The sequence below is a fragment of the Narcine bancroftii genome, chromosome 6, assembly GCF_036971445.1.
Source record: "Narcine bancroftii isolate sNarBan1 chromosome 6, sNarBan1.hap1, whole genome shotgun sequence".
NCBI lineage: Eukaryota > Metazoa > Chordata > Chondrichthyes > Torpediniformes > Narcinidae > Narcine > Narcine bancroftii.
In genome coordinates, this window is record NC_091474.1 from 174304172 (window position 1) to 174330854 (window position 26683).

A 26683-nucleotide genomic window follows, 5' to 3' on the forward strand; every position below is an offset into this window, starting at 1 on the left:
CTTTGTATTCTGATCAAAGATTACAACAGTATCAACTATTAACAAAGAAGAATCCCATTGGGTTCATACCAGCTCTTCATAGGATAACCCCATATTACAAGCTCCAGTTTCATTTAGTGTGAGTATCACTTTAAGGGCTAGTACCGGCTGCAACCATATCCCACTAGCACAGATGATATCCAAAGTTAATATTCTGGTGGAAGAGAAACAACATTTGATGCTTTACCTAAGGACACAGGTGGTGAGTCACGTGAGTGGAACTTTAAAGGCAGCAGCATTCATTATTGACTACCAGCCATCTCATGGAGCACTGAGATGGAGTGACTGTGTGAAGTGGACAATTTGGCTGATTCCCCCCCGTCAGAGGACTTATTGAAACAAACCGTGATCAAAGAAAAGATCACTTTGATTGACCCATACCTGGGTTTTAGTAGCAGGAGAATTGCTGGATTGGATTGTGACCAAAGAAATGGTGACATTTTGATTGACCCCTACCTGGGTTGTGGAAGCATCATAGAAGCCACAAGTTTCATTTCCCCTATGCAAGGAAAATGGAGTTGTGACAACCATTTGTCCAAAAAGATATTTCTCAGCAAGGATTCATGCATTTTCAGCAATCTGGTCACTCAGTTTCTCCCACTTCTTTAATGATTACTTCTGGGCATCTATTTAAGAGTAAGTTTTGACACAGGATTTCTAAGACTGAACTTTGGAACAACTTTTCAGAATAGTGCTCAAGCTGTATTTGGTTTGGGTAACACACACACACACCTTAGGTTTGATTTAACTAAGGTGTTATATTATTAGTGGCTATTAATAAAGTTATTGTTTTAAAAGAAAATAACACAATCTTGGTGAATTTCTATTGCTGCGCCGCATGATCCATCCTTTCCATTCCATCATTCCTCATTCCATTGTAATCATGTAAATATTTCCTCTCCCATATGCTCACCAACTCCACATTAATTTTTCTGTCACTTGTAAAAGTGTAGTTTACAGTAGAGCATACATCTTTTGAAGGTGAGGAAACGAGAGCACCTGGCAAAAAAACTTCAATGTGCAAAGGCCAAACAAATAGGATCAGACTCTGACCCCTGGACCTTTGAGACAGCCACATCAACCATTTAATCTCTATGGGGTCCAGCTCCACAAGGGTCGTTACCTTCTAAAACTGTGCCAGGCAAAAAAAGTGACAAATTGCACATTTAAAACATTGTTTTTTCAAGAGAGCAGTGATGAATTCTGGTGACTTCCAAGTTTAATTTGAAATTATTCATCTCAGTTGACTGCCAATATAACACCCAGAGGAAATCAAATGAATAGGAATTCTATCCGGATAAATATATAATGCAACAAATCTCACCAAGGACAATGCACACTGATGTAGTGCTCAATACTTCCTTGGATCATGTTACAGGCCACTTTAATGGATCTGAGGTAATCCATGAACCAGACAATCCAAAAATAACTGCTATTATAATATTGTTATGCATTCAGGGGAGTAGATTTAGGATAGAGCTGAAGCAGAAATGGTTCCCCCGAACCCCACAAAAAAAATTAACCAGACCACATTTTACTATATTTTTCCCCTAAATTTAAATTACTGGGATAATTTTGTGAATGTGTCAGGCAACAAGTTAGGAATCCAGCTGGGGAATTCAGTAAAACCACTGGAATTTTTCATACAGCAACTATTTTAGGGAAAAAAAAACAGCGAATTGTGTTAGGTTCACCACCCCCTGCACCCACTTTCCTCAAGGTAATTCAAGCCCAAGAGATTTTTAATACAAGAACATATATATTCCTGTAGAATCAAAATTTGTCATTAACATCGCAAATAAATAAATGCAAGGAAGGGAAAGTGAGGTAGTGTCTGTGGTTCTTGTCCATCCAGAAATCTAATAGCAGATGGGAAGAAGTGCCACTGGGCATGAATGTTCAGGCTCCTGTAATTCCTTCCCAAAGGTAACAGTGTGAAGAGGGTATGGCTTTGGCAGTGAGGATCTTTAAACACACAGCCTCTTGTAGATAGACGTCCTTGATGGAGTGAAGAAGATCACCATGATAGCACTGGTTGATTTTTTTCCAGTCCAATGGCACCTCCATACCAGGTAGTGATGCAACCAGTTAGAAAGCCCCCCACAGTACACCTGTAGAATCTGCACAATCCTTGGAGACAGCACTGCGAGGCAGATGCTCTACTTCTACGAGCTGAACAACAATGACTGCCCCCTTTAAACACCTTTAAGTATTGATACACACATTAGGCGAAGTGGGAATCAAAGACTAACATGGTATTGATAGGTAGACCTGACCAAATATAAAGGCAAAAAAATTATGAAGCTACATCTATCCAGGCTGAGATTCCCTGGATTCCAGGTACGTCATTAGGAAGTTTGGAGAAAGCCAAATACGGGGGATGGGGGGGGGGGGGAAAAACGAGCGAGAGAGATTTTATTTTATTTTATTTTTTAAAAATCAGAACTTGAACTGAAATAGTATGACAAAGAGTTACAAATGTAAACTAGAAAATACAACTTTAGGATCTTTAGCAAATAAATCTTCTCAACACAAATGTAATCATCTAAAATTATCGGAGGACAAGTTGTTGAATACAGGAACAAATTGGGTACAATGTTAGGATCCTTCTCAATAGAACAGATGCCCTAAATGCCAAAAAGAAAAAGCAAAAATACCAAACCAAATTTTATCTACATATTGCAAGGATGAAATTCATTGCCCCAAGCAGTCAAGTAGAGGTAAAGAAAAAATGCTGAAGACAAAATAGACTACCTTGGAGCATAAAAATACAAGGAGCAGCTGTTGGTCCTATGGCCCTTCATGTGTACTCCATTATTCAATACAATCACAGTTGCTTTGAACTTCACTGGTTTCACAATTCTCTTGAACTTATGTTCCCCATATTGTGGAAAATTTCATTTCAATAGTTGAGTATCTCTAACAGCAGGGTCTTTATTCTCTTGGGTGGAGAATTCCAAAATATTTAGGAATTCCTCTGCATCACCATTTTAAACAGGCAATCCCTTGATTTGAAATGATGTTACCTTGTCTTGAATGGAATACATTAAAATATTCCATCAATATTTACCTCAGAATTATATATTTCAATACCTCATTCATCCAAATTTCATCAAGCATATACATAACAATCACTTCAGCCCAGAAACTGCCTTCAACAGCACAGGATCCCTCCTTAAATAAAAAAACAAAACTGTTTGTAGTTCTCCAGGTACAATATAAACAACACCTATTAAATTGGAGCTGGATTTACCAACTTCTACACTCAATAAGTTTTAATGTCATTCTAAAGGAATGCTACAATAAACTTAGACCCTTCATCAATACAGATGCAGTCTAGTCATGATCTCTCCAACCTCCTCCCCCCCCCTGGCATCCCAATAATTACACCTTGCCAATCTTAAAATAGACCAATTAACCCAGTTCGGTTTTCTCTTAGTTAATTCTCCAATACATACCAATTTTAAAATGGATTGAAAAGGCAGAACAAATATTTTCCTTGCATCTCACTGGAGGGCATTTTTAGGTTTCACTTATAGGAATGCAGCCTACTTTCCCAGGCTAAAACTCACTCCATGTAAATGTCTTGCATTTTGTTTAAAATTCTATATTATATCCTTGAGGACTGCAATATTCTTATTAACACTGTGCCCTAGCTCATTCAAAACGCACAGTTTTTGATGATATTGTGATGTCTGTCATTTCAGGAAAATATTTTAAAAACTGCTGCAGGAATTCAGCAGTTCGAGCAACATCTGTGGGGGGTGAGGGGTAGGGGACATGGAGGGGAAGAATTTGATGATGTTTCAGGTGAAGACCCAGCACTAGGTGTCCAGCTCTGTCTATAGCACTGCAGGTTTATCCTTCAACTTATTCTATAACTCTCCTTTGAAAGTTACTATTTCATTTTCTTACACTGCACTTTCAAGCAGTACATTCCAAATTAATGTTTTATAATGGTGCATTGGTTAACAATTATCCTCAAACACCATCAAAGACATGAAAAGATAATTAATCATCATTTATGAGATATTATTGCTGCAAAACTATAGCATCATTACAGATTAACAAAGTTCAAACAGTAAATCAATCAAATATTTTCAAATATTATTTGTCAATGTGATAGGGTTCAAAAAATGCAAGTATTTTCTAAATGAAAATTAAAGGTCCATTAAAAACATTAATGAGCCAACAAGCAAAAATGTCCAAGGATAAGGTTTATAATCCAATATAAATGAATTAATCAACAAAAAGAACTCAAATTGGTAATGAACAAAATTATTCCAAAGTGCTAAAGGACCAAAAAATGTCTCAAAATTAATTAAAAGCCAAGAGCCTAAATATCAAATAATTGTATTGCATGAACTTTAATGATAGAGATCATGGTTGCACTGCCTTAAGGATTATAGCTCCTGTTTGATTATACTTGGTTGACAGAGTAAGAGACAGTATGCAAGGTCTGTAATGGAGGCTTGCAGCCTCATGTGCTGTTTACAACAACTTTAAAGTAAGGAACCTTTTCCTTCAGCCATGTGTTGTCTAAGAACTCACACATATGAATATGGGACAAAAGAAATATTTTTAAAAGGTAAAATCTAAAGTCAGCAACTGATCAGTGAAGAGAAGCCTCGATAATTAAAATAGGAGAATGGTCAGATAATAGAGTTGGAATTTGTAGAAAAACAATTTTTTTTCCAGAATTTAAATAAATAAGTTAGGAAATTTCTTTGGAAAGGAAAGACAGTAAGAAAGTCATTAGAAAAATTAGCATGTAAACATGAACAGGGAGGATTACAACTTCCCAATTTAAAAAATTATTAGAGCAGCACAATTAAGATTTTTACTTTTTAATGTTTGATAAAACTAAACCATCATGGGTGGATATTGAACTCTGATAGAAGTTAAATCAGATGAGTTTATTTATAAATGGGATTTTAAATTTAATGTAATAGATAAGGATCTCAGATATTAAAACATTTGTTGAATATCTGAAATAAAGTTAAATTATAAATTGATGGATATACTCTTTCATTAAAAACACCAATAATTAATTCTTTATTTTTTTTCCCCAAAAGATAACCCTTTTTAAAATATATGGTATTATAAAGGAATTTCTAATCTGGGGGATTGTTATGATAATAATAGATTGATGTCTTTTGATCAATTAATGATTAAATATGGTATACCTTTTAACACATTAATTTGTTATTTTCAATTGAGAGAGAGAAATTGGGACCGGAAATGATTTCAATTGAGGGCCTATATGAGAGAGAGAAATTGGGACTGGGAATGATTTTAAAAAGATCTTTCAAATTTGGAACAAATTATGGTTGATAGAATGGTTAAAAAAATTACTTCAATTGCATATATGAACAGATACTCACAATAGGTTTGTTTCATTCAAAAGAAAGATGGGAACAAGATTTGGACTCGATAATAGATGAACAAGTTTGGCAGAATTTGTGTAAAGTAGTTATGACAAATACTACTAATGTTGGATATAGATTATTTCATTATAATTATAGAACAATTATATATTATGTGTCAGAAATGGAGTAGATGAAGATTGGATTTATCAGATCAGTATTTTAGATGTGGAACAGAAATTGGAACTTTTCTTCATTCTACATGGTCTTGTTCAAAGGTTAACCCTTTTATTAGTACATTTCTGCAATGGATAACAAGAGTGAATTTTCCTTTAAATCCGGAATTGTTTTTGTTAGGAAATTTTGAAAGTGTTATTCCTAAATTATTGTTGCCAGATTCCCAAAGTTTGTTAAGTTGGCCTTAGTAATAGCAAGGAAATGTGTCACATGGAAATCTGACAGAGCAAGAGACAGTATGCAAGGTCTGTAATGGAGGCTTGCAGCCTCATGGCATGTCTCATGTGCTATTTACAGCAACTTTAAAGAACCTTTTCCTTCATCCATGTGTTGTCTAAGAACTCACACATAAGAATACAAGATGAAACATGAACCAGTGATGCTCCACCATTTGTGCTACACAATTATATTCAGGGTTTTATCTCTGGTTTGCACTAGGATTTACATAGGTTAACAAAGGTCTTGCTGACATCAAAAGGACAGAGGACCCAAAATGGCTGAAGAGCATTTTGAAGTAGAACAGGATTTTACTCTAAAATTGCTACCATCATTTCTTCACACACAAATATTAAAAAAGTGCCAATTATTTTCTTAAAACAGGAATTTTTGATGAACACAAATATTATTTCTGTTATCCTTTTGATGTTGACGAGAGCTTTGTTAACCTAGGTAAATCCAGGTGCAACACAGAGATAAAACCCCAAATATAATTGTGTAGCGTCTCTGGTTCATGCAATGAATCGCTGGTTCATTGCCATGGATGGCTGTGGAGATATTTAAGGCAGAGATGGATCAGTTCTTGATTAGGAAGGGAATCAAGGGTTGCAACAAGAAGGCAGGAAAATGGGGTTGACATGAATCAGTCATGATGGAATGGCAGAGCAGACTTGATGAGCTAAGTTGCCCAATTCTGCTCCAATATCTTGTTCTAATCAGAGTTCATGCAGCACCGCCATAGTCTTGTAACAGTTACATCAACAAACAAGCCTGCCTAAATAGGACATGAAACTTGATTTCTGCCCCTCCCTCCCTCCCTCCCTCATCTGAGGCATCAGCCAACAGCAAATCATGGGAAGAATTAAAATGTCAAGATTATTCTTCATCTTTTGCTCAAACACTTCTGTAGATCAATTTTCTAAATGATATGCAACAATATTATTAGCCAACACACATGACACGTAAAATATAAAGGAAAATTATGAACTTTCCAATATAGTACATTCAATAAGAGACCAGAAGTCTTTCCTTTAGCATTTATTCCCTTGCAAGACATAGGTGGCATTCTGTTTATGGAGCCATTGAAGAGAAGAAATATTAAATGAACTGAAATTTACAAAACTTTACAGAGGCTTCCCAAAAGTCTCTGAATTTATCCAGCAAGTCAGATCAGTTTTGTTCTATAATCCAATCTCAGCCAAAATATCAGCAGATCTTTTACAACCACAGAGTAGCTCTTGGTTCAAATGGGGGAAAAAAAGTCAAATTGATTCACAATGCTGATTTACGCATGATATTGATTTTGTGCAAACTCAAAAAGGATCACCTGCAACTATGGGGAGTGCAGCAATGTTTATTAAAAACAAATTCCAAACACAAATGAAATGTACAAAGTTGTCATAGCCTGTGCATTGAAATTGACTAACAGCCCTATTCCATGATTATAATTCCATCAACTCTGGGATTTGTTACTGATCTGCTCAATCAAATCCTTGCCTGTACTTTTGATGCCTGATCTCTTTAAAACTCCCATTTCTTAAGCATACAAAAAGGATTTTGTTCCAGTTTTGTAAATTTTTTGGGTTTAATAATTGTTTCATTTAGTAAAATAATCTTAATTTCTTTTTTAAAAAAAGCATCGTTGATCGATCAGGCGTTTTCAATATGGAAAACTAAAGGAGTACACGACCTATCTGCAGGATACTACTCAACGTCTTTCAATCAGTTAGCAGACAAATATGATTGAGCAAGGCACAATTTTTTGGGTGGTATTTGCAAATTGGGGATTTACTTCCAAATTATCCTTTTGTTTGCCCATCTAATATGGTAGACAACCTTTTTTAGGTGCATCCACTTCAAAAAGGGTTAATTGGTTACTTAACTCGTGGCTGACATCCAAGAATAAAATTAAAGGTGCATGGGAATTGGAATTCCAATAACTGCTTCCGGACAGTCAATGGGATCACATTTTTTGACTAGTAAATACTTCAATTTGTGCCGAACATTTCTTAATTCAGTTCAAGGTGGTACATCAGGTACACATGTCTAAAGACAAGTTGGCCTGTATTTTTCCCCAATGTAAACCGTACTTGTGATAGGTGCAAAGTTGAAGTAGCCACTTTAACCCATATATTTTGGGCTTGTTCAAAGTTAGATAATCTCTGGAAAGGTGTCTTTGAAACCCTAAAAGTTCTAGGATTAGAATTACAACCAAATCTATCAACAGCTATTTTTGGAATCATACCAGCAGAGATTGGGCATATGTCTGCTTCGCACAGCAAGTAATTACCATATTACTTAAACGGATGGATCCTCACCCACCTACTCTACTTCAACGGCTCACTGCTGTCACGTCATGTTTAAGTTTGGAGAAAATTAAAAGATGTATCAAATGTCCAACTCCTAAATTTGATTAAGTTTAAGAATCTAATTTTATATTGGATTCTCTCTTAGTTCTTTATGGTAAATTTGGTTTCAAGCAAGAAACCCGGTTTTCCTACTTTACTCTCAGAATGGACTGCCCAGTCCCTCTTCCCCTTATTTATTTATTTATTTAAAAAAAAAAAAAAAAAAAAAAAAAAAGATTAGTTAGAGGGGATTTATAATAAAAATTTTTTTTTTTCTCTCTTGGATTTTACAAGAGAAGAAATTTCAGGTTAATATACATTTGTTAAATACTAATATGTTCTTTTTCTTAAACACTTGTAAATACCTGAATGTAATGTTACTCCTCTTCTATACATGTTTGATAGAACTAAAAAAAAACAGATAGAAAAATAAAGAAAACTCCTTGCACCAACCTTCAACTCAAATACAAGGGACACAGACTTTACTGGACAAGATGGTAAACTGATTTGACTATTTGTGGTCAGAACTAACGAGATAGCAAAGATACACTGGCATGGCTAACGTAGGGGGCAACATGGAGAGCAAAGCAGTTGGCTCAAAGTTGTTACGCATCAGTGACCTGGTTTTGAATCTGACACTGTCTGCAAGGAGTTTGTACATTCCCCCTGTGTCTGCATGGGTTTCCTCCGGGAGCTCCTGTTTCTTCCCATCCTTCAAAACATACTGGGTTTGTAGGTGTAATTGAGCAGCACAGATTCATGGGCCAGAAGTAACTGTTACCATGCTGTATGTCTAAATTTAAATTTAACCAAAGAGACTGCAGAAGCTGGAATCTGGAGATCAGTGGGTCAGACACCATCAGTGGAGGAAAATGGAGTTTCAGGTTGAGACCTTTCATCACAACTCTCCTTTTCTCTCCACCAATCCTGCCCAACCCATGAGGCACAGTAGTCCCATTTTCATCTGCTGAAATTGCTCACAGTCCATCCAGGATTATGCTGGAATGATGACCCTTAACCATTTCAGCTGTAATTCAGTGCTGGGCTAGTGGAGCTTATGTGTGCCTTTATGGACTTCACAAAAGTAAAGACATTTTGTGCATTTCGGTACATGACAATAAAAGAACCTTGACTGATTCAGAGGCTAGTTTCAACAAGATTGATAATATCACATGTTCCACTGTGATTTTAGCCTTCGTGACTGTTCAAATGATGCTGTCGATGTGCAGGAAAAGACATAAAACAGGAGCAGACCATCAGGTCTCTTGCAAATCCTCTAATTCCATCTTTCATATTATTAGTCCATCTCCACCTTAACTATATCAATGGTCTTGCCTTCATCGCTTTTGTTCAAGGATTCACTTGCCTCAGACAAGAAATTTCTAAGTACCTTAATTTCAAATGACCAGCCTATTATTTTACAGCAATGGCCCCCTGTTTGCAACTCTCACAGCTGAATTATCAAGCATATTAACACTATGATCACATCATATCAATGATGGGGAAGAGATTCATGCCAAATAAGGGCAAGTGTCTTGGCAGATCCCCGTCAATTTCCTAAGGAGATTACAAGCAGAGGGCACCTTCTATGCAATGTAAAGAATTAGTGTGCAATTATGCACCTAACATTTATTGTGTACCCCCTTTAGTTATTATTTATATTGCAATATCTTCGATCCAATCATATTGGGCTTTAATGCATGTCTAAGGTGAAGAACATGAATGGGTAGACCAGAAAAATTCCATTTCTGCTTTGGTAATTCTAACCTCCATTTCTTGTAACTTATCAGTACAAGTAATTTGAAGATGAAATTATTTGAGATCCCATCCCAGTTCAGATCTCTTCATTGTGTTTTGTGTCAATGTGTTTGACTGGCAAAATAGTATTGAATTATTGGTAACGTCAGACCACAGTTCACAAATGAGTGCAAGAAAAGGTACTGTGATGTGAAGTTTGCTTGTTAAAATGATTTGTTGCATGATCCAAGCACTAAATTGCTGAGAGTTTTAGACATGTGGCTGCGTATGCAAAGCAAGCATTCTAATTTTGAATTTTAGTCTGAATTATTTTGATTTGTGAGCATTAGAGTTAAAGTAATAGGTCTGAGAAATTAGTTTTTTTCCTGCCCATCTAAAGAATCTCAGGGCTATATGTGATGTCATGCGTGTACTCTGACAACAATTCTGAAAATCTGAATATGCTCCTTCTACGACCACCTTGTCTTCTGTGGAAAGTCAATTCCCAATCCATTCAGCATATTTTCAAGAATTTCATGTCTCGTGACTTCGACTGAGCCTCCCATTGGGAACCTTGTCAAGTACCTTATCAAAATCTATGAGAACAACATCTCCCAACCGACATTTACTTCCAGGAAAAGCACAATTTAGACTCATGAGACATGGCCTCCCCCTTTCAAATGAATGTTGACTATCCCAGACAAATCTATGCTTCTCCAATTGCTTGTAAATTCAGTCCCTAAGAATCCTCTTTCACAGTTTTCCCACCACTGATGCAAGACACTGTCTACAACTCTCAGGATTCCCCTATTATCTTTCTTGAACAATTCTCCTGTGGTCAACGTCAATGTGAAGATCAATGTCAACAGCCCTGCAATCTCATTCCTCACTTCCCATAGTAACTTGGGGTGTACCCCATCTGGCCCCAAGGATAAATTCAAATATTTTTCAAAAGTTCCGACACTGCCCTTTTTTAACCTCAACATACTCGAGCACATTTGGCGATGCTACAATGACTTCACATTCACCTGGGTCTCTCTTCCTGCTGAGCACTGAAGCAGAGCATTAATTTAGGACCCTTCACCTCCAGGCACATGTTCCCTCTTGATCCCTAGCTATCCTCTTTAATCCTGCTTGCTAAAGCTTTATTATGTCCCCTTCTAGCTCAACCAAGTCCCTTATGTTGCTTCCTGCCTATCTTATAATTCTCACAACCAGTTTGATTTTTGCTTCCAAATCCGAATATTTAACAGATTCTGTCATGAAATAATTAATTGTGGTGGCCCATCGCCGTGGCAATCGAGCCTGTGCTCCTGGGGGCAAGTGCAACCAAAGACCAGCAGCCTGCGCAGCAGCACTGGGCCCAACAAGCGTACCAGTGGTGAATGGCAAGGGCAGCTTAAAGGTCAGCAACCCCAAAATGACGATGGCCTTCCTGCACAGCCAACAGACATGGACAGCACACGGGGAAGAAGGGCATTGTTATGCAGGAAAGTACCCGCATGCGGGACACCCACTTTTGTTATGCATGTTGTGACGTCAGCCAAGGGGGACCACACCAGGCACAGTGCAAGTATAAAAGTCGGGCCTGAGCCCTAATAAAACTCAGAGCTTAACCTGACTACACTTCGCATGTGTGTCTTGTTTCGCGGAGTGCGCAGCTACAAACTATGCAATTTACAAATGCTTCCTTCCTCTTGACTAGCTGTTCTATTTCGTCAACAAAAGATCCTTTTCTTTACTATCCTTTCCCTGTCTCAGTGCTTAAAGCATATCCAGAATCTCTGCAAGTGATCCCTAAATATCCTCCATATTTCTGCTGAGCATTTCAGAAAACAACTGTTCCCAATTTACTCTCCAAGTTTCTGCCTTATACCACATTAATTAGATTCAAGATTTAATTGGGACCTACCCCCAATTATACATTTCCCAATGTTTTCTGCTCTAATCCCTGTCCACGGCCAAGCCAAAAGTCAGGGAGTATTAGTCACCATCTCCAAAGTGTTTGCCCATTAAGAGATCTGCCACCTGACCAGTCCATTTCCAGTATGCACTCCATGCCAATCAACTTGTGCACACACTGTGTCAATAAACATTCCTGCACATACATAAATTCTACACAAGGAGGTTGCAGTTGAAGCCACCCATGCCATCGACTATTATTTTTGCACCTTTCCAAAAATCAGTCTACCTACATGTTCCTCAGTGGCCCAGAAGCTAATGGGGGCCCATAGATTACTCCCAATAGAGCAATTACTCAATTTTATTTCTGAATTCTACCCATATTAACTGAAGAATCTATTCCACTGACAATACAATAGCCTTCACTCCATCCTGACCCACCTGAAGAATAACACTTCATATGCCAGGCTGCTGCTCATTGACTTCAGCTCAGTGTTTAACGTGATCATTCCCCAGTGGCTGGTGTAGAAGCTGTCCTCACTGGGACTCTATATCCCTCTCAGTAATTGGATTCTGGACTTTTTAATGGAAAGACCACAGTCTGTCTGGATTGGTAGGAGAATGTCAAGCATCATCATGCTGGTTCACCAAAGCCCTGTGTGCTCAGCCCATTCCTGCTCACGCTACTGACCACGACTGCATCGTCACATTCAGTTCCATTGGGGTCAAGTTTCCAGATCTACTGGGATCATTTTGTGAAAAGGGTGCGCAAAATCAATGAGGAACCTTCCCTCTTTCTACCCCCCTCCCCCCCCATCCCTTACATAGCATCTTTCAGCTGCTCCTGTCAGGAGAACCAACAGGGTGAGGAACAGTGAGAGTGCTGAATGACTAAAGGAACTACTCACTCTAACCATCCAAGATTCTCACATTTATGAAACAAGATTTATTTATTCATACAAATACTTGTCTTTTCAAAGTGTTGCCTGTCTGTATGCGAGTTGTATCCGGTTGTGTGTGTGCATGTTTTGCACCAAGGATCGGAGAATGCAGTTTCATTGACCAACTGGACAGACAATGCTTCCGTGAAGTCCTCCCTTTCGGCAGCTGTTATACTATCCTTGATTAGCAATGCGACACCCGCATGTTTTAATTTTTTTTTTAAAACTTCCCTCTATCCCTTTTGAAACATCTAAACCTTAGACACCAAGCAGCCAATCCTCCCCTTGCAACAGCAAAGTCTCTGTAATAGCCACAATATTGTTCAATACAATGTATATACAATATTTCAAGGGAGGAGGGGTTAATCTCGTGAAATGGTGTGAGACTAACAATCTGAGTCTCAACATGTTCAAGGCAAAAGAGATGATTGTGGACTTCAGGAGGACCAAAGATGATCATCCTCCACATTAATAACTCCATAGTGGAGAGAGTGGAAAGCACCAAGTTCCTCAGAGTCCACTTAAGAAGGGACCTATTCTGGTTACATAACACCTCCTCACTTGTCAGGAAGGCACAACAGCCTTAGAAGGAAGAGGCGGACAAGGCTACCACCCATCATTTTGTCAACGTTCTACACGAGCTCTAGTGAGAACATCCTGACTGGCTACTTCACAGTGTGGCATGGTTGCTGCAAAGCATCGGATTGGAGGTCAAGCCACAGGACCATAAAAGCAGCAGAGAAGATCACGGAGGTCTCCCTCCCACCACCACCCTTAATCAATGTGATTTTTGTCTAATGAGAGCTTGCAAAATCTACAAGGACCCTAACATCTCACACTCAGCATCTTCCAGCTACTCCCATCAGGAAAGAAATACAGGGGCCAGATTCACCAGGCTAAGGAACATCTTCTTCCCTGGGGCAGGGAGACTGCAGAATGACTGTTAAAACAACCCCCCATGTCTCTATTAGTTATTAATGCCATATATTTTGGCATACAAGTTGTCCTTCATACATGTCAGGTCAACATTTTCAGCCTCATTTTCATATTTTTAATCATACATCAGGTGTACAAGTTGACCCACTCCCCACAATTTTATGCAAGGAACATGATGGAGACTGGTGTCTGGGCCACCCAGCAACAACTAAAATTTTGTTACAATACCCCCAATTGCCAAATAACAAATTTGCAAATTAAATAAAACAAACAGTTTAAAACAAAAAAAAAACCTTTGCTTCTTGCTGGGCTGGATCCAAGTCTTCAGAATCTTTTGCAGCCAGAGTCGATGGCAGTTGAGTCCATTCTCAGTATCAGGTGCGGTGCCGTCCGCATCAAAGAACTCACCTCGCTGCCCAAGTGTGCATGGTGCAGGAACCATGGCTACGTGTCCGCTCCCTTGCGGGAGCAGGGACTTTCAGCTCTACAATTGTAAAATGTCTGGATGGGTTATGGTGGCAGTGGGGAGGTGTTGGAGAGTGGTGGCACCGGCGGTAGGGCAGTGCTTCAAGGGTCATCTTGTATGTCAAATTACATTGAGCGTTTTTTTTGATCATCTTGTTAACAAATCGACGCCAAGTTTTTGAGGGTTTCAAGACTCGAGTTATATGCCGAAATATAGAGTAATATTTATTTTAATAGATGTATCTGACGTGTACAAGTTCTAATACATGTATCATTTGACTGTGTTATGTCTTTATGTGTTTGCACTGTGAACCAGAGAATGCCGTTTAATTAGTTTGTTCTGTTACAATCAGATGGGGAGGGTCTAAGAGGCAATAGGCTATTGGTCAGAAGTTGGGACAGGTGGAGTCTATGGGGGGGCATAAAAGAAGGTGGAGTCTATGGGAGAGCATTACAGAGACTTTGCTGTTGCAAGGGGAGGATTGGCAGCTAGGTTTGGTACAGCCGTCGGGTGGCAGGGGGGTGGGAACCTGTATGATAGGGCAAAGGACAGAAAAGATAAAACAGGAAAAGTTAGGTTAGGCAGCAAAAGTAAAAAAAAAATCAGAAAGAGCAAGGAGGGTGAAAAAAGCAAATCTGAAGGCTTTATATCTTAATGCAAGAAGCATTCGGAACAAGGTAGATGAATTAGCTGTGGAAATTGAGATAAACAAATATGATTTGATTGGGATTACAGAAACATGGCTGCAGGGTGGGCAAGCCTGGGAACTTAACATCCCGGGGTATACGATATTTAGGAGGGATCGGCAAGAAAGAAAAGGGGGTGGGGTAGTATTGATGGTGAGAGAAGGGACCGACACGATTGACAGGAAGGATATTAACTCGGAAGATGTGGAATCTATATGGGTAGAACTGAGGAATAGCAAGGGGCGGAAAATGTTAGTGGGGGTGGTATATAGGCCTCCAAGTAGCAGTGTAGAGGTGAGGGAAGGCATTAAAAGAGAAATTAGAAAAGCGTGCAATAAGGGAACAGCTGTCATCATGGGAGACTTTAATTTGCATATAGATTGGTCAGTCAAATTGGTAAAAATACAGGAGGAGGAATTCCTTGAATGTTTACGGGACGGTTATCTAGACCAATATGTCGAGGAACCAACTCGGGAGCAGGCCATTTTAGACTGGGTATTATGCAATGAAAAGGGGCTAATCAGCAATCTTGTTGTGAGAGGTCCTTTGGGTAGGAGCGATCATAATATGATCGAATTCTCACTCGACATGGAGAGTGATGAAATTAAAACCGAGACCAAGGTCCTGAATTTAAATAAAGGGAATTATGATGGTATGAGACGGGAGTTGAGTAAGATTGATTGGGTGGTGTTTATGGGGGAGTTGACTGTGGATAGACAATGGAAAGCATTCACAGATCTAATGGAGAAATTGCAAAAATCGTTTATATCGGTTTGGCATAAAAATAAACCAAAAAAGGTGACTCAACCGTGGATAACAAGGGAAATTAGAGACAGCATTGGGTCCAAAGAGAGAGCATATCAATTGGCCAAAAAAAGTACCGCAATCGAAGACTGGGAGCAGTTCAAGATGCAGCAAAGGAGGACAAAGGGATTAATCAAGAGAGCAAAAATAAATTACGAAAGTAAGCTTGCGGCAAATATAAAAACCGACTGCAAAAGCTTTTATAAATATGTCAAGAGGAAAAGATTGGTGAAATCCAGAGTAGGTCCTTTGCAGTCAGAATCAGGAGATTCTGTTCTGTTTTTACAAGAGAGGATATAAATAACCTCCCAAGGATGTTGGGAAACATAGAGACTAATGCAAGGGAGGAACTGAAAGAAATCAGTATCTCTAAAGGACATGGTCTTGGGGAAATTGATGGGATTGAAGGCAGATAAATCCCAAGGGCCTGATAATCTATATCCTAGGGTACTCAAGGAAGTGGCCATTCAGATAGCAGATGCTTTAAGAATTATTTTCCAGAACTCGATAGACTCAGGATCAGTACCCATGGATTGGAGGGTAGCTAATGTTACCCCACTATTTAAAAAGGGGGGTAGAGAAAAAGTGGGGGATTATAGACTAGTGAGCCTTACATCAGTAGTGGGCAAAATGATGGAATCCATTATTAAGGATGTAATAGCGGAGCATATGACTAGCAGAGAAGGGATCGGAGGGAGTCAACATGGATTTACAAAAGGTAAATCGTGCTTGACAAATCTATTGGAATTCTTTGAGATGGTGACAGGTAAAATAGATGGGGGAGAGCCAGTGGATGTGGTGTACCTGGACTTCCAAAAGGCCTTCGATAAGGTCCCGCATAAACGACTGGTTTCCAAAATCAAGACTCATGGGGTTGGGGGCAAAGTATCGATGTGGATTGAGAACTGGCTGGCAGATAGAAGACAGAGAGTTGGGATAAATGGTTCGTTTTCTGAGTGGCAGGCAGTGACCAGTGGGGTGCCACAGGGATCTGTACTGGGACCCCAGCTGTTCACAATTTACATTAATGATGTAGATGAGGGGATTGGATGTAATATCTCCAAATTTGCAGATGACACTAAGCTAGGAGGGGTTGTGTGCACGGAAGAGGGGGTCAGGAAGCTCCAGTGTGATTTGGATAAATTGAAGGACTGTGCAGATACATGGCAAATGCACTACAATGTGGATAAATGTGAGGTTATCTACTTTGGTAATACAAACCGGAGGGCAGATTACTATTTGTATGGCAATAGATTAAGAGATGGGAAAGTGCAGAGAGACCTAGGGGTACTTGTACATCAGTCTCTGAAGGCGAGCATGCAGGTACAGCAGGCGGTTAAAAAGGCAAATGGTATGTTGGCCTTCATATCAAGAGGATTTGAGTATAGGCACAAGGATACCTTACTGCAGCTGTACAGGGCCTTGGTGAGACCCCACCTGGAGTGTTGTGTGCAGTTTTGGTCACCTTATCTAAGGAAGGATGTTCTTGCAATGGAGGGAGTGCAGAGGCGATTCACCAGGCTGATACCTGGAATGGCAGGAATGACTTATGAGGAAAGATTGCGCAAATTGGAATTGTACTCGCTGGAGTTTAGAAGATTGAGAGGGGATCTCATAGAGACATAAAATTCTGGCAGGACTGGACAGAATGGATGCAGATGGGATGTTTCCAATGATGGGAAAATCCAGAACCCGGGGCCATGGTTTGAGGATAATAGGCAAACCATTTAGGACTGAGACGAGGAGGAATTTCTTTACCCAGAGGGTGGTGAATCTGTGGAATTCATTGCCACAGAAGGCAGTAGAGGCAGGTTCATTAAATATATTTAAGAGGGAATTAGATCTATTTCTTCAGTATAAGGGTATTAAAGGTTACGAAGAGAAGGCGGGGACGGGGTACTGAACTTTAAGATCAGCCATGATCTCGTTGAATGGCGGAGCAGGGTCGAATGACCTAATCCTGCTCCTATCTTTTATGTTTCTATGAAAGCAAGAACAGAGGAGATAAAGATCAAAACACTGGAACCTCATGATCTCCTTGGAATAAATAAACAAATAAAACTGAAAAAGGTTAGAACCAAGTAAAAGGTGATGATCCCTTAACAACCAGATCTGTTCTTTTTTTCCCCTTTCTTTACCATTTGTATTTTTCTTTCTTCCTTTTTTAATCTTTATGGGGAGTTTTATAAAACCATCATGTATAATGGAATTGATATGACAATATGATTATATTTTGCACATGTAGGGAAAATTTTAATAAAAATAAAAAAGACACCGGAACATGATGTGTGTGTGTTGGACAATATTTCCAATGATATCAAGCCCAAAATCCAAATGATCTGAAATCTGACGTTTTTGGGGTACCAAAGCGGAGGCATCTAAATTACACTCCTGAAAGCCTCAGCACTGCCTAGCAGATAAATGAAGGATATTTGACAATGGAATATCGGCACAGGAGGTTCACCACTTCCCCCCACAAGAAAATGGAAGTGATTATTTCAATTTTTCACAATATGCAACCAAAAAAACTTGTTTCAACTTTAATCTTGCTTTATTGAAGGGCAAGAATAGATTAAGGGGTAAACTCCCATGATATTAAAACACTTCACTACAATATAACCATTTACGGAGCGGAAACAGGCCATGTTGGCCTTTCGAGTCCGCACCGGTTCACAGAGTTTGTGCGCCCTCTTCAGGCAATGGTCCCGGTCGATCACGTTGATGGGGGAGGAGGCAAAGGGAGACTCCATTGATCAATAGCATTCCCCAAGTTCATTTTATATCCTCTCATTCTTTGAAATAGCCACTCTACTTTTAAATATCATCATTGTCCATGCCTTTACTACTTCCATCTGTCCATGGCCCACTGTGTGAAAAATGTGCCCCAGGTCACTTTTAAATCTTTTCCCTTCTATTTTAAATCTATGCCCTCTAGTTTATGCCTTTCCTTGGATCTCCTGTTTATTTCCATTTGGTTTGCAGCTAGACTTCCAGAATTTCTAAAACATTCTTGATTTACTTTCTGACGTACAACTTTCTCATAGAGGCTCAATATCAATTATTTATAGCAATTTGATGGACTTGAGAATAGATTCATTGGCAAGATCAAGAATGATTGGGAGCATGACTTGGATTTGTCACGTAGGACTGGGCTATTGTTTTAAATTTGATTAATTAAACCTCTTTTTGTGCCCAACATGGTTGCAGTTCAAAGCGGTGCATTGAGCACACATTTCAAAACAAACCATCTTGCTTTTATTCTGATATTAATTCAATATGCGATTAATGTAAAATTTTCAACCCTTCATTGATGGATATATTTTGGACTTGCCCTAGTTTATAAGATTTTTGGAAATATGAATTAACTGGACTTCTGTTGACATTCCTGAAGAATGATTTATTTTTAAATTCTCTCCATCCAATGCCCATCAGATTTAACACTAGCTGGGAAACAAATCTGACTTTGAAAGTGCTGGATTATGAGCATAGGAGCAGATTTTTTTTTAAAAATGTGTTAATATTTTAAAATATTAATGATTAATTCTTCAAATAAATGGTTTTAAAATACACAATAAATCAACTTAGGCTGAGGGGTTGCATCCCCAATGCCACATTTCTACCCATTATCCTTAATGGATTCTTCAGCAATATTCCAAATTCTGTGCAGATCTTTCCCTCAATTCAAACCATAACCAGCAACTTTTATTTGCATTGAACCTTTAATAAAAGGAGTCCCATTCACTTCACATATCTATCAAACAACACATGTCAATGTAACACAAAAAGATTTTAGGGCAGGTAACTAAAAGTTTGGTAAAAGAGGTTGGTTTCAGAAGCATCTTAAAGAAAATGGGGCAGATACATTGCAAGGTTTAGGAGCTGACCATTAAGATCAATTATTCATCATAACTTCTGGACATCACTGGTTGGGTTTTTCAAGGTAATTTGTTGGGGTCAACAATTATCTTCTGCTGCACCAATGACCTCCTTCCAGTGTAAGCTCAGTAGTGCAAATGTTCACTGATGACTGCCCAATATTCAATTCCATTACAGCTCTTAGAAATGAAGTAAAATGCATGCTTGCAGCAACTGCCAGAAAGGCAATGTTTGAACATGTCCTGACGAAAGGAAGTAACACCCAGGCCACACAAGAGCCCAATAATGAACATTTTTAACAATGAAAGGTCTAACCACCAACACTTGAGATTCAATTACTATTGCTAGAGAATCCACTGCTATCAATATTCTGGTGATTACCACTGACCAGCCATTTAAGGTTTACTGTACTATACTTATGGATTGCATCCATCATCTTGTCTTAGTCTGTATTCATAGTACATACAACATAGTACAGGCTCCTCAGCCCACAACATTATGCCAACCTATTAAAACATACTCCCCACTCCACTATTAATTTAACTCTTCCCTCCTTCTCACCCCCTATCTGTGAGCACCAAATGCTTAAATAATTTTTAAAAAAGCAACAAGCAAAATAGATTTGGTGTCTTGGCCAATTTCTTTAATTAAAAAAATTATTTACCACACAGTAAAAGTAAATTCCAGCCTTTTAAACCCATGCTGCCCAATTATACCCAAATTAACCTACAAAACCCTCAAGTCTTGGAGGGTGAGAGGAAACCAGAACACCCAGAAGAAACCCGTACAGATACAGGGAGAATTAACAAACTCCTTACAGACAGTGCCATATTCGAACCAGGTTGCTGGCAATGTAATAGCAATGCACTAACCACAAGAGCAAGTGCTACACCTCTGAGATGGATGGCAATGAACTGCAAAAGAGAAAGTGAGTACTGATGAAGATAGAACTTGGATCCTGGAAGAAATGGTCCAGAGAATGTTGAAGGAGCAGGAAAGATGCGTCTGTATCAAAGTAGACAGTTTTTTGCAGACATTTTCAACTTTGCTATTACAGTTAGAAGTTCCCACCTGCATCAAAAAGGCCGTGCATTACACTGAAACCCAAAAAGAGCAAGGAGACTGGCCTCTGCAATTATCAACTAATGACAATTACATCTACCACAACAAAATGCTTTGAGACGTTGGTGATGGAGCAAATTAATTCCAGTTTCAGGAATGAGTTGGACCCACTTTAATTCACCATCACAAAGGTCCACAGCAGATGTTATCCCACTGGTCCTCCACTCTGCACTGGATCACAAAAACACCCACATCAGGTTGTTGTTCATTGACTAAAGCTCAGTTGGACTCCAACACAATCTGTAAATTTGTTGACGATCCAACATTGACTGAAGATCAAGAACTCCCAAGTCAGAATATCGGATGGAGATCAAGAATGCATTGTTACTGCACGATGTATCCAATCTTGCTTTTAATGTCAATAAGACCAAGAAACTTATTGTGAACCTCATGAAGGGTAAGCCAAGGGACAATGAACTTCATTGACAGGACAACAATGGAAAACATTAGTTCCTTCAAGATCCTGGAAGTCCACGTATCAAAAGAGCTCTCCTGGATCCAGCACATTGAGGCAACTGTGTCACACAAATACGTCTACTTCTAAGAGGTGAAGAAATTTGGCATGTTGTCAAATACTTTAAACTTCTACAGGTGTACTATGGAAAGTAAATGACTGGTCACATCATGGCTTGCTTTGGAGAGAAAAAAAGTGCCCAGGAATGCAGAAAGTGACAAACATACACAGTAAAGTCCATTAAAGGCACCAACCTCTCGACCATTGAAAACATTCATGTGGCCTCAAGAGGGCAACCAACATCATATTGGATACCATCATCCTGGCCCCACCTCTTGCTGCTCCACTCAGGCAAACGCTACTGAAGTCCAACAGGTCCCAGTTCAAGAACAGTTTTTAATCCAACAGCTATCAGACTCTTGAACATCCCTGAACTACCCTAACCATGCACTACTCTGGTGCCACCAAAAGATCCATCTGCACCTACTGAAGCATCTACTATTTCTTGCATTAACTGAAATTGTGAATACTTGTGTGTTGATAGATATCATCTTTTCTTTTTGACTTGGTATCTTTTAGCAATTTACTTTGTCGATGGGGTATCTCGTGTATCTGTTTGACTGCATCAAGTACGAGTTCCAGTGCACATATGCGACAAGAAACTTACACCGACATTGAAATTCCAATGGATGTATGCATATTGGCCTCTGAACGATCACCTGAAATACAGAGAGCGAAGCAAGAGTTTGAGAGGAATGAGAAAGAAGTTGGGGGCATGTGGTAAAACCAAAATCTGTAAGCATTCTCATTTCAGTCTCTGAAATGTCAGATTTCGTTCTTATTTTATTAACACATCCTCCAGATGTGCCTCTCAACTGGCAACTACTCCATCAATTGAATCTTTGAACGCCTCTTGGTTCTTTTTTTTTTTGTCTTGATCTGCAAGCCCAAACTCGCTCCTCTCCAGATGCTGCCAGGCCTGATGTTTCCTGCATGTTCTGATTTCATTTCAGATTTAAAGTACTCTGTATTAGCTTCGCCGGCATATCCAGCTTTTATTTACTGCTGGTAAAGACGTTTCCATCAAGCAATATCTTTTTTTTTTTAAATTTTTAGTCTTCAGACGTTTGTTGCAAATCAAAATATTGTACAGATTAGAAATTGGCAAAATACGACGTTCGGGCTGTTGTAGTCATTTTTTTTTTTAAAAAAAGGTGTTCTTTGTACTTTCCAGTTTACACAATGGACAGGATTTTTGTTAAAAAAAACCCCTCCTTGAACGATGACAAAGAGATTAACACAGTTGTTACAAAGTAACAACTTTAACACTCGACTGAAATGACTCTTTCTTCCTCTCCACCCCCCGCCCGCCCGCTTCTGGAGTCCGAATGCATTCTGTCATGTTAATAAAGAGCAGATGCTGTAAAACTTTTTAAAATATTTATTTCTACAGCGGAATTTCAGCTCCAGAAATTGGATGAAGCGTGTAAACTAATGGCGCAAAGGGTTAATAAAATGCCACGCAAACTGTAAGAGTTGTGGACTTCTCTCCATCCAAATCAGGAGATTGGAGGGGAATCATCGGCCCTTTTAACTGCGTCCCGATCAAAGACGGAGAATGGTTAGCGAGCACGGCAGCCTCCTTCCACCTTCTTCTTCGCTGCCGCACGCACCTCTGGGCTGCCGCGCTCGAACTGCGGCGAGGCTCCCCGATGCCCACGGTTCCTCGCCTCTCCACCCCGCTCGAGATGGTCTCAAACCCCACCCCCCACGAGTGGTCGTGGCAGGAAACATAGCATCCACCCGAGACCCTTCCTCCTTCTCCCCAAGTCACTTCCCAACTCAAGGATTTCCAAAACGGGCAGATTGGTTTAAACCCCCCGCATTAACCCGTTGTGCGCCCGAGAGTTGGCGAGGCTTGCACCAACTTTCGTCCAGCGCACGGGGAAGCCCAGGATGGGAGGGTGGGGGATCATCGGCCCAGAAACTGGCCGCCAAGCCCCTCGGAGTGAGCAAGTTCAACTTTAAAACGTGCGCGCACACACTCAAGGAGGAGGGGGGACGAAATCCCCCCCCCCCCAAGCGCCCACACACATGGCTGGAAATTCTTCTTACCTTTTTAATCTTCCGCCCTGGGCCGCGACGCTGGCGAATCGATGTCGGTTTTGGAAGCGGCGCTGTTCCTGCTGCCGGGAAGATTGGGGTTTAAGGGGCGAGCACAGAGAGCGTCCGCCGCTGCCATGCCCGAGGACCACCCATTCCAGCTGACGCGGGAGCTTTCAAGTCGAAGTGGGGGAGGAGAGCGGTGACGTCACCCACCGGCGATTGGTGTCTGGAGATGGGGAAAGAGGGGCGAGGCGAGGTGTGCTCCAAGTCACCCCCACCCGCCCCCCCCCCCCTACCCTCCCGCCCCCCCCCCCTACCCTCCCGCCCCCAACGCGATGGACCGGGTCAAATTGAACAGCGGGAGTTGCCTGGCCGCTGGCGTCCTAAAAGGTAACAACCCATCCCTAAACTTCCAGACGGTGAGCGTGAAACGCTCCGTTTGGGAAGAAAAGGCAGGTGCGGAGAAGGTAAGAGGCGCCTTGAGGGACGAAGGGGCCAACAGATTGAAAGGAAAACTCTGCTGGAGAAACTCAGTAGGTCCACTTGATGTAGCAAAGATAAAGATTTCAGGCGTGAGCCCTTCTTCAAGGGGTGAGCAACAGGTAGACAGTTTTGTTCCTACTCAGTCCGAAACGTTGATTATAATGTTCATTTGCTAATAAAGGCACATTGTTTGACCTGCTGAGTTTCACCAGCATTTTGCTATTACTTCAATTAATCACCGTGCCTGTTGTACTACTGCCAATAAATTGAGGTCAAAGATTAGAGAGAGAGAGAGAGTGTGTGTGTGGTTTTGGGCTGGGCTGAGAGTGAGCCAAGAGGAGGCAGCAGTCAGTGTTGAGGAAACTGACCTGGGATGGGAGAGGGAAGATGAAGTGGACACAGCAAGGAGAAATTAGGAAAAGAGCCAAAACGAACACGTGTGGATGGGAACCTCAACAATGACAAAAGCATATTAAAAAGTGGAAAAAAAAGTAAGAAAGAATTGAGATATAGGTCGAGTACCCCTTATCCGAAATGCATGAGACCAGAAGTGTTTCCAATTTTGGACTTTTTCAGATTTTTGGAATGATATGTTTAATAATGTGAATAATGTTTTGTACTTACCAAAAAAATACTTCATCCCTGCTTACAAATGAAGCACCAAATACTAGAAATTTCTGCTGGATGGCACAAAAAAAACACTGAGTAATTCACGTAGATCTGACGGTGACAATGGTTGGTAACAAACTGATGTCCACTTGTGGAATCATATTAGTGCTCAAAAAGTTCCGGATTTTGGAACTTCAGATAAGGGGTACTCAACCTGTAATTAAAAAATCGCTAGTTACCAAAATAATTTACGAGGCAGGTCTGTCAGTTACAAATTGCGTAGCTTGAAATTTTAAATTATCAACTTAAACCATAGGCCAGGCAGTATCTGGGAAGACCAAAACAAAGTTGACAATTCAGATATGTCAACAGGAAAAGAACAAACACTAGAAATCTAAAATAAAAACTCAGCAGGTAAGGCAGAAACAGTGGAGGAAAACTGAGTTAGGGACAAAAGATCCACAGATATCAACAATGGTTTTTTTTTAATTCCTCCCACTTTCTGCAAATCAAAGATGTAGCCAGGGGCACTTGTAGTGTCTCAACTACACCCATTGTTTCAATAGCCACATGAACAGTCTTTGTTTCAAATTTGCTCTGGTGCACTTCCCCAACTCATCAATTATCTACCTTGCCCTCAATTTCACTTGGACCAGCATCAACACTTCTCTCCTTTTTGATCTCTCTGTCTAAATCTTAGGATAGGGTTTAAGTGAAGAGAATAAAGAACTTCTGTCAATACCATTCCTGAGGACGACCCATTTTCAGTTGACATTGAACACTGTTTCTTTCTCATTAGTATCAGTCCATCTAGGTTCTCTATCTCTCTTTACTCACCTTTCCTCTTTACCTCTGCCCATGATTCATATATGAATGCTCTTGGTTTTCTTCTCCCCTCTGTTTCCCTCTGTCCATCATTTTCCCCACTTTATCCGGTTTTACATCATCTTCCAGAACTTTTCTATGAATGACCCTTATGCCTCCAGGATCTGGATCCATCTGCCAATCATCTACCAGCTCTCATATATCTCACCTCTTTACATTGAATATCTTCATTCTACATCTAGTTTTGATGAAGGGTCACAACCACTTGTCTGCAGAGTAGTTTCTTGCTTCACTGAGTTCCTCCGGTATTTTGATTTTTGTGGTAGACTTCAGCATCTGTAATCTCTTATGTTTTGGGTTGGAGACTTTTTATCCCAGATCTTAAATTTTAATTTTGTATTTTTTTTCCTAAATGTTTCCCAAGCTGCTGAATGTTTCTGGCATTTTCTGATATATGTTTCCATGTTTTATTTTGTTGGTGGATTTGGTGAATCAAGTGAATGTGATAGTGGTGAGGGTTGCGGAAAAGTTAGTTGCATGGGATTATATAACTTAATGGTTAGGATATTTTAGATCCCTTTACCACACCATTTTTCCTGGCAGATTTGTACCACTGAGTATTCCATTTACTTCTTTTCACCAGGACTGCATCTGAACTCTTGGTAGTTATTCTCCATATCTCGCTTCCTCCAGTTTCCATTGCATAAATCTATTGCTATTTTACGCATTTGTACATTTCTTCTGCCTTCTAAAGGCTGTGTACGGCCCCTCACCCCAAGTCCAAAGCTCGCTGCGCAGCTCAGACGGCAAAGTCCTCCTCAGTGACAAGATCTCCATCCTCAACCGATGGTCAGAACACTTCCAATCTCTTTTCAGTGCCAACCGCTCAGTCCAAGATTCCGCCCTGCTCCAGCTCCCTCAACAGCCCCTAAGGCTAGAGCTGGATGAGGCCCTCACCCAGGATGAGACATATAAGGCAATCGAACAACTGAAAAGTGGCAAAGCAGCAGGTATGGATGGAATCCCCCCAGAGGTCTGGAAGGCTGGCGGCAAAACTCTGCATGCCAAACTGCATGAGTTTTTAAAGCTTTGTTGGGACCAAGGAAAACTGCCTCAGGACCTTCGTGATGCCACCATCATCACCCTGTACAAAAACAAAGGTGAGAAATCAGACTGCTCAAACTACAGGGGAATCACGCTGCTCTCCATTGCAGGCAAAATCTTCGCTAGGATTCTACTTAATAGAATAATACCTAGTGTCGCCGAGAATATTCTCCCAGAATCACAGTGCGGCTTTCGCGCAAACAGAGGAACTACTGACATGGTCTTTGCCCTCAGACAGCTCCAAGAAAAGTGCAGAGAACAAAACAAAGGACTCTACATCACCTTTGTTGACCTCACCAAAGCCTTCGACACCGTGAGCAGGAAAGGGCTTTGGCAAATACTAGAGCGCATCGGATGTCCCCCAAAGTTCCTCAACATGATTATCCAACTGCATGAAAATCAACAAGGTCGGGTCAGATACAGCAA

The 26683-nt window shown here is 40.2% G+C and overlaps 1 protein-coding gene and 1 long non-coding RNA gene across 6 annotated transcripts in view; one reads left to right on the top strand and one right to left on the bottom strand.

The window, feature by feature from the left end:
* dse (dermatan sulfate epimerase) overlaps positions 1-23409 on the bottom strand; it is an 89747-nt gene extending 66338 nt beyond the window's left edge. The window contains exons 1-2 of one of the 3 annotated variants that reach the window (XM_069886811.1): positions 23246-23324; positions 8572-8613 (exon numbers count right to left, since the gene is read on the bottom strand). The gene's annotated coding sequence lies outside the window, so the exon portion shown is untranslated. Of the gene's footprint in view, positions 1-8571; positions 8614-23245 lie in introns of all 3 variants that reach the window. The other 2 variants (XM_069886812.1, XM_069886810.1) reach the window with 2 other exon arrangements.
* An 87-nt stretch (positions 23410-23496) lies between these two features.
* Positions 23497-26683, top strand: part of LOC138736774 (uncharacterized) — a 28314-nt gene continuing 25127 nt past the window's right edge. The window contains exon 1 of one of the 3 annotated variants that reach the window (XR_011340559.1): positions 23497-23703. This is a non-coding gene — a long non-coding RNA (uncharacterized lncRNA). The remainder of the gene's footprint in view (positions 23704-26683) is intronic. The other 2 variants (XR_011340561.1, XR_011340560.1) reach the window with 2 other exon arrangements.